The sequence below is a fragment of the Cynocephalus volans genome, chromosome 14, assembly GCF_027409185.1.
Source record: "Cynocephalus volans isolate mCynVol1 chromosome 14, mCynVol1.pri, whole genome shotgun sequence".
In the NCBI taxonomy this organism is placed as follows: domain Eukaryota; kingdom Metazoa; phylum Chordata; class Mammalia; order Dermoptera; family Cynocephalidae; genus Cynocephalus; species Cynocephalus volans.
The window spans coordinates 66,504,991-66,513,098 of NC_084473.1; positions in this window are offsets into that span (position 1 = coordinate 66,504,991).

Genomic DNA, 8,108 nt, shown 5'->3' on the forward strand with positions numbered 1-8,108 from the left:
CCAGCACCTTGGGGCCCTGCCCAGGAACCCAAGGATTAGAGCTGGGACCAGACCCCACTCCCACATCCAGGCACACCTTGCCAGCTCCCCAGGGCCCGCCCGGGGCATGGAGAAGGGGACCGGACCTCCCTCCCACAACCAGGCATGTCTCGCTAGTGCCTTGGGGCCTACCCGGGGACCTGGGGCATGAAGAAGGGGAGCAGACCCCCCTCCCATAACCAGGCACACCACGCCAGTGCTTCGGGGCAGTCCCAGGGTATGGATACGGGGACCGAACCCCCCTTCCCACAACCAGGCGTACCGTGCCAGTGCTTCAGGGTCTGCCCTGGGAACTGGGGCATGGAGAAGAGGACCGGACCCCCCTCCCACAGCCAGGCACACTGCACCAGCACCTTGGGGCCGGCCTAGGGACCCGGGGTCAGGAGCTGGGGACCTGATCCCACTCCCATAACCGGGCACGCTGGGACTGCGCATCAGGGCCATACCCAGGGGCCTGAGGGATGGAGAAGGGGACCGGACCCCTCTCCCACAACCAGGCACACTGTGCCAGCTCCTCAGGGCTTGCCCAAGGGCCTGAGGCATGGAGAAGGGGTCCAAACCTCCCTTCTACAACCAGGCACACCTGACCACCGCCTTGGACCCTGCCCTGGGATCTGGGGAATGGAGAAGGGGACTGGACCTACCTCCTACAACCAGGCACCCCATGCCAGCGCATCAGGGCCCACCCGGGGACCGAGGGTATGGAGCTGGGGACTGGACCCCCCTCCCACAACCAGGCACACCGTGCCAGCACTTTGGGACACACTTGGGGACCCGGGGCATGGAACGGGGGGATCAGACACTCTCCACAACCAAGCACTCTGCCAGCACCATGGAGCAGGCCAAAAACGTCTCCATGTGGGTGGCCCACCACAGCCACCACAATAACCATGGCTGCCATGAAGGCGGCTAGATGCCACAACCACCACACAGATGGTCCACCAGCCACTGGAGTGAGTTGACACAAGGAGAGTCACCAGCAGAGATAAAGAAAGGAGGAGGATGTCTGTTTCCACAGAGCCCATTTCATAGTGACGAAAGAGACATCTGCTGTATGATAGTATTGGGGGACCCGATCACGCCTCTCAGCATTGGACAGATCATTTGGGCAGCAAATCAACAGAGTAACCATTATTCTTTCAGAGGGAGAGAAGAAATCTAGGGAGAATAGAGGGAGGAGGGGGAGAGGAAGGGGGATGCGTTGGGATTGTACAGGGGCATAAAGAATAATTACAATTTGTAACAATATATATGCTAGTAATATTGATTTGATCAACATATCTCAATGTTGAAACCCCAAAATATGTATAATCAATTTTGATTCAATAAAAATTTTTTTTAAAAAAGTAAAACTTGAAAGAATGAAAAAATGTAACTTTGAATTTTTGTATCTACCGTGTTTCCCCCCCCAAATATCACTTGTTGCTTTTCCCCCAATTTTAAAAGCAATGCATGCTTGGTAAAAAACTTGGGAGAAACCAAAAGTAAAAGAAAAGCCCCAAATCTCCTGTAATCCACTCCCAGAAATAATCAAGGTTAACATTTTGGTATATGTCTTTTCAGGCTCTTGTGGGTGTGTTTCTCACCTACACCCATGAGATCATAATGTCTATACAGTTCTCTTTTTCTAACCCTTTTTCTCTGATGTACTATGAACATTTCTTTTATACTCTTAAATATTCTTTGGAAACTTAGCTTTGAGTAGGTACTTGGTTGTACCATAATTTATTAACTAATCCCTTATTGGTGAATATTGCTTGCTTCCCATGACTTGCTGTTGTAATTAAAATTGTGTGACTGCTGTCTGTTTCTGTTACATATATATTTTTGTAGTTGTTTATTTCCTCAGGCTCAGTTCGTAGACATGCTGGGTGTGTGCATACGTTTTAGGCTTTTGATATATATGACTAAAAGGTAACAACCAACTTTCTTACATCAATAAAGTATGGGCATTCTCATTTCATACACATGCACAAACATTAGGTATAATAATTTATTTTAAGTTTCCAATCTGATGGGTAAAATAACGGTATTTGGTTTTATTTTTGTTTAGTTTCTAGGGAGGATAAATATTTTTAAAAATGTTTTAGCCATGGGCCGGCCTGTAGCTCACTCGGGAGAGTGTGGTGCTGATAACACCAAGGCCCCGGGTTCAGATCCCATACAGGGATGGCCGGTTCGCTCACTGGCTGAGCGTGTTGCTGACAACACCAACACCAAAGGGTTAAGATCCCCTTACCGGTCATCTTTAAAAAAAAAAAAAAAAATGTATTAGCCATATATATTTCTTTTATGAAATGCTAATTTCAAATCTTGGATCAATTCATCTTTTAGAAAGCTTTTCTATTTCTCATTTGAAGAAAGCCCTTTTCATATTAAAGATAATAACCATCACCCATTGTTTCATATCTCACCGGTATCTGCGGTTCTGTGGCTAGATATTAAATTTTTTTTTTTTTTTTGAGTAAGTACTACAAACACATGGAACACAATTCAGATGATAGAAAGGGTATCTAGTGGCGATTTAATTGTGTGTTCTTTCAGAGATATTCCATACATACACAAATATTTTTATATATCTTATTTTATTATTCAAATGGAAGTAAACTACACGCTATTCTGCACCTAGCCTTTGTTGACTTAGTAGTACATCTTAAGATTGTTTTCTATCAATACAGGTAAAACTACTTTTTTTTTAAAGTTCTACATTTTTGTTCTTTGTAGGATGGGCCATAGTCTAACAAATCCACCACTAATGAGCATTCATATTATTTCTAATCTTTTGCTATTTCAGACATTTCTGTAATGACCATTTTTGTACATACATGATTTTACAGGATTTTAGCTAGATTTTTAAATCCTTATTGCATGTGAAATTTGACCACCAATTATAGTTCTTTAAATGCTTTCTTGGCAAGTTCCCTGTAAAGAAAATTTAGTAATATGACCTCATTGCATGCTACAGTGTATGAGCACCTTGATTCACTTAGTCCGTATGAGATAAATAGAACAGATACTATTTATCTCTGTTTCTCAGATGAAAAAGCTGATGCTATTCAGACCATAAAGGCAGAAACTATTGTTGTTTGTACTACCTACTGCCTTCAGTGCTTAAATATTTCAACGTGCTACCTCAGTTGCACAACTTGAAGTACTCATTGCACAATTGTCACCATCCCAGGTAGTTGAATTATTTTGCTTGAACTTTTTGCCATGCCACCACCCACCAAAATAGTATATACCTATAAATTATCCATGATGAGGACTGTTTCTGAACATACTTGTGCATACTAAGGAAAGTAGACCTAATTGTAGTTTTAATAGGGAAGCCGAATCTTTTAAGGCAAAATAATATACCCCAAACCAAATTATATATTTTTGGATTGTCATTTTATCAGTATGGTGTTAGTAGAGATTTGCCTTGAGATCTTTAAAGCAGTATACTTTGTAATTGAGAGAACCTGGTAGGTCAATAAGTTTGCTGTTCCTGAGCTAACAACAAAGAAGTGGAAGAAGAGGAAATCTTTGAAAATCCAGAGAGAGCTGCCTCTGATTGTAGAAGTCTTGATTTGAAGGAACTTTTTTCCATTAGATCATCTAGTTCCAGAAGAATAACAAAGATGGAGCATCCTTTTCTTCTTTCTCTAACAGGCCACTGCCTCATTAAGGACATAAATTGTGCCACATCTTAAGTAGAGTGCTCCAGGGCCTGGTCCTTGGACTCTCCAGTCTCTACCTTGATGAGTCATCCATTTGCATGGCTTCAAACTTCCGCGATGGCTCTCAAATTTATACTTCCAGCCTGACAATTTTACTGAATTACAGTCTTCTATGCCCACCTAGATTATTTGGCACCTCAAGTTTAAGATTAACTGAATTGAACTCTCATTTCCCTGTCCAGTCTTCTCTGAGCCTTCACCATCTGAGTAAATGGCCCTTTTTTTTTTTTTTTTTTTTTGCCTTTTTCGTGACCGGCACTCAGTCCTATATAGGATCCGAACCCGCGGCGGGAGCGTCGCCGCGCTCCGAGCGCCGCACTCTCCCGAGTGCGCCACGGGCTCGGCCCGTAAATGGCCCTTTTATTCAATCCTTTGCTCAAGCCAAAATCCTTAGAAGTCACCCTTGTCTCCAGTCTTTCATGCCCACATCTGGTTCATTAGCAAATCCTCTTGGCTCTAAACTCAGAATACGTTTTGAATATAACCACTTTTCACCGGCTATTCAAAGTCATCTCTTTTGCCTGAACTACCACAATAGCCTTCCTTCCACTCTCACTGCCTGCTTATTCTCCACTCAGGATTAGAGATGAACCTTTTTAAATGTGCATCAGGTAACGCTGCTGCTGGCTCCACTGGTATTAATCATTTAGAGTAAAGTCCAGTACTTACTGTGGTCTATACACAATCTGGACTCTGGTTTCCCACATCCTCACCCCCTTGCTTGCTGCACTCAGCTACGAACAGCCTTGCTGTTCTTTCAGAAGAGGCATGTGTCTGCCTCCAGAGTCTTTCCCCTTGCTCTTCCTTCCTTCTGGAATGTTCCCCCTCCTCCCCCACCTTCCAGATTTGAATGGGTAGCTTCTTTACATTGTTCAGGTCTCTGCTTAAACTAAGGTCATTCCTGACTACCTTATCCAAAAGAGCAAACTCCCTTCCCTCTCTATCCCTTTACCCTACTTTACTTTTTTTAACATTTAAAAAATTGAGATAAAATTCACATTATCATAAAATTTATCCCTTTAAAGTTTATAATTCAGTGGTTTTTAGAATATTCAGAGTTATGCACCCATCAACACTAATTCCTGAGCATTTTCATTACACCAACAAGAAACCCTGTACCCCTTAACAATCACTCCTTATTCCCCACTCCCATCTCTGGAAACTGCTAATGTGCTTTTTGTCTCTACAGATGTACCTATTCTGGACATTTCATATAGGCAGAATCATAAAATGTGTGGCCTTTTATGTCTGGCTTCTTTTGCTTAGCATAACGTTTTCAAGGTTCATCCATGTAGTAACATGAACCAGTACTTCATTTGTTTTTATGGCCAACTAATATTCCATTCTACAGATATACCACATTTTTGTTTATAATTCATCAGTTGACGGGCATTTGGGTTGTTTTCACTTTTTGACTCTCATGAATAATGCTGCATGAACATTTATATACAACAAGTTTTTGTATGAACAGATGTTTTCAGTTCTCTTGGGTATATATTTAGGAGTGGAATTGCTGGGTCATATGGTAACTCTAACTTTTGAGGCACTGTCAAACTGTTTTCCAAAGCAGCTGCACTATTTAACATTCCCACCAGCAATATATGAGGGTTCTGATTTCCCCACATGCTTTCCAAATCCTGCTTTACTTCTCCTCAGCACTTATCACTGCCTGGTGTACTCTATATTCATTGATTATTGTCTGGTTCTTCCAATAGACAGTGAGCTCTGAGAAGTGAGGCTTCTGTCTTGTTCGTTGCTGTAGACCCAGCAACACACAATGCCTGGCACAGAGAAATCACTCAATAAATAACTGTTGAATTCATGAATATAGTTCTGTAACCTTTTTTCACTTAACCACTTCTGATTTTCATTTTAACCTTTAGTTATCCAAGTAATAACTGGATACATTTTTTCCTGTAAAAATTGTAAAACATGATGAAGAAGCTAAATCCCTTTTGAATGGTACCCATAATCCTACTGTTCTTTCTTCACTGCTAATGCTTTGCAGTGTATCCTTCTTTTGTCTATACATGTATGTATGTAACAGAGTTGGAAATGAGAAAAATACATAGTTTGGGTTTTTTTAAAAACACAATATCATGCTGTAGAGACCACTTGAAAGCTTACTTATTCAACACTGTGCTTTGGAGATCTTTCCATGCCAATATATATAAATCTACCTTTTAAAAAAAATGCTACATAGTGTTTTGTGTAACGTATGTTTTGTTTAATCACTGCCCTTTTAAAATGACAAACATTTGTGGAGTAGTTTTTGCAAAGCAGCATTTTTAAAGGTCATTAAAACTTAATATCATGATATGTGATATCTTGATATTGGAGTGTCCAAATCGCCACAAAGAAGAGGATTGAAACAGAAACTCAGTCCCGATTTTTTTACATATTGAGGAACGATATTCCTCAAAAATTAATAAACAAAATTCATTTTAACAAAATAGTGGTTATGAGCCGTCAAACTCGGTTACAAATAGGAGTTTTAATTCCCACAGTTTTAGAACTTTTAGACACTTATGGATTATAACATTTATCTTCCCTGTCACTCTGAGGTGCTCACTGAAGTGGCATCTCTCCATCAGAACTCCCATAGCATGTAGTGAACCTGCTTTGTCATCTGCCTTTTAACATACTATCCTATGCCACCAGGAGCATAAGCCCCTCAGAGGGGGAGACTGGGTCTCAGCTTTCTGGGTTTTTTTGGCAGCTGACTGGTATGGGGATCCGAACTCTAGACTTTGGTGTTTTCAGCACCACGCTCTATCAGCTGAGCTAACCAGCCAGCCCTGGGTCTTAACTTTCTAAGAGACTTAGTAAAGATTAGCTGTTAATATTTTATGTCTTCATTCTTCCCCATTTTCAACTGTACTTCTCCATTCTATTAAGTTTATCTTGATGTATACTTGAAGATGTAAACTATTGTCATCCCATGTTTACGCTGTTGCACATGGATTTTTATTGTAAATTCTGGTCATAAAATTCAGTCTCAAACATTCTATAGTTCCCAACTTTTATTTTGGGGCTCTGCCTATCAATCAGTTAACACTTTTGTAATGACTTTGAGGCACTAGGTATTGAAGGTCACCACTTCTACTCCACCTTAGCGTTTAGTTCTTTCTTCAAAACTTGTACTTTCAGCTTTTCTTAATTAACTGATCATTGTATACATTTGTGTAAAATAATTTCTAGGAGGGAAAACCCTACAAACCCCCCAAACCTTTGTTTTGTACTTACTGTTTCATTTCCAGTAGGTGGCACCAAATACCCTTTGAAGTTCTTCATGATACTAATTCCTAGTTGGTACTGCATTCTAATTGATAATTTCTTCCAAAGCCAGGGAATGAAATTGGTTCATTCCCATTCTTTAGTCTAATTCTCTGATTTTTATACAACCTAGTATTTTTGTTTGGATTTTAAGCCAGACTTGTTGGTGTTTAAATTATTAATCTGCTATCTCATGCCAATTTCAACTCCTCCTTCCCCACCCCCCACCCCCACCCCTGTGCCGTTTTTAAAGTAAGTGTGATTTTCAGTCAAGTTGATTCTAGGGGAAAGGTCATGATGCTGAAATAGCACTGGGTTAAAATAAAGGCCTGAGTGTAAGAAAGAAAGAATAAAGAGATATGCCAAATGTTCATAATAAAATCGAAGAGAAAGTATAACAGTATACAAAATCCAAAATGTTAAGATAATGAAATCGAAGTATTTTTAGTATTATCAGTTTTGATACTTCAGTAGAATTGCATTCATTTCATTATGATTTTCAAATAGCATGCAATTAAATAACACTCTTTACAACTGTTACATCCCATTCTTATTTCCAACTTTGTTTTGTGCTTTCTTGAAAATCTTTACCTTTAGTGTGTGTATTTAATTAGTATTTTCATAAAGAACCACCTTTTTAGATCCAAATAACCATTAAAACCAGAAAATGTGTTTCCCATATGTCAGGCATGGCTTACTACATGTTTATTCTACTTATTCTATTGAGTTTAATTTTAATGAATTTATGAACCTTTAAATAAAGACATGTTTAAAAATCCCCACCATAATTATATTTACACATTTGTCTTTTTCCCTAGTGTTTGAGAGTGTTTTGTGACTCAGGCTGGAAATTTGTCTGCCTGGTGTTCAGTACAACTACGAATGGGAGGATTATTAGCTTGGGCTCTGGATGAGAGAGACCTAGGTTCAATTCCCATCTCTGCAGCTGAATGGATGACACGGAAGTTCACTTAGTTTGTCCGAGCCTTGTTTCTTCATGTGCAAAATGTAGATATTAACACAACCTACCTCATGGGGTTATATTGAGGATTAGAGATAATGTAGGTAAATTAT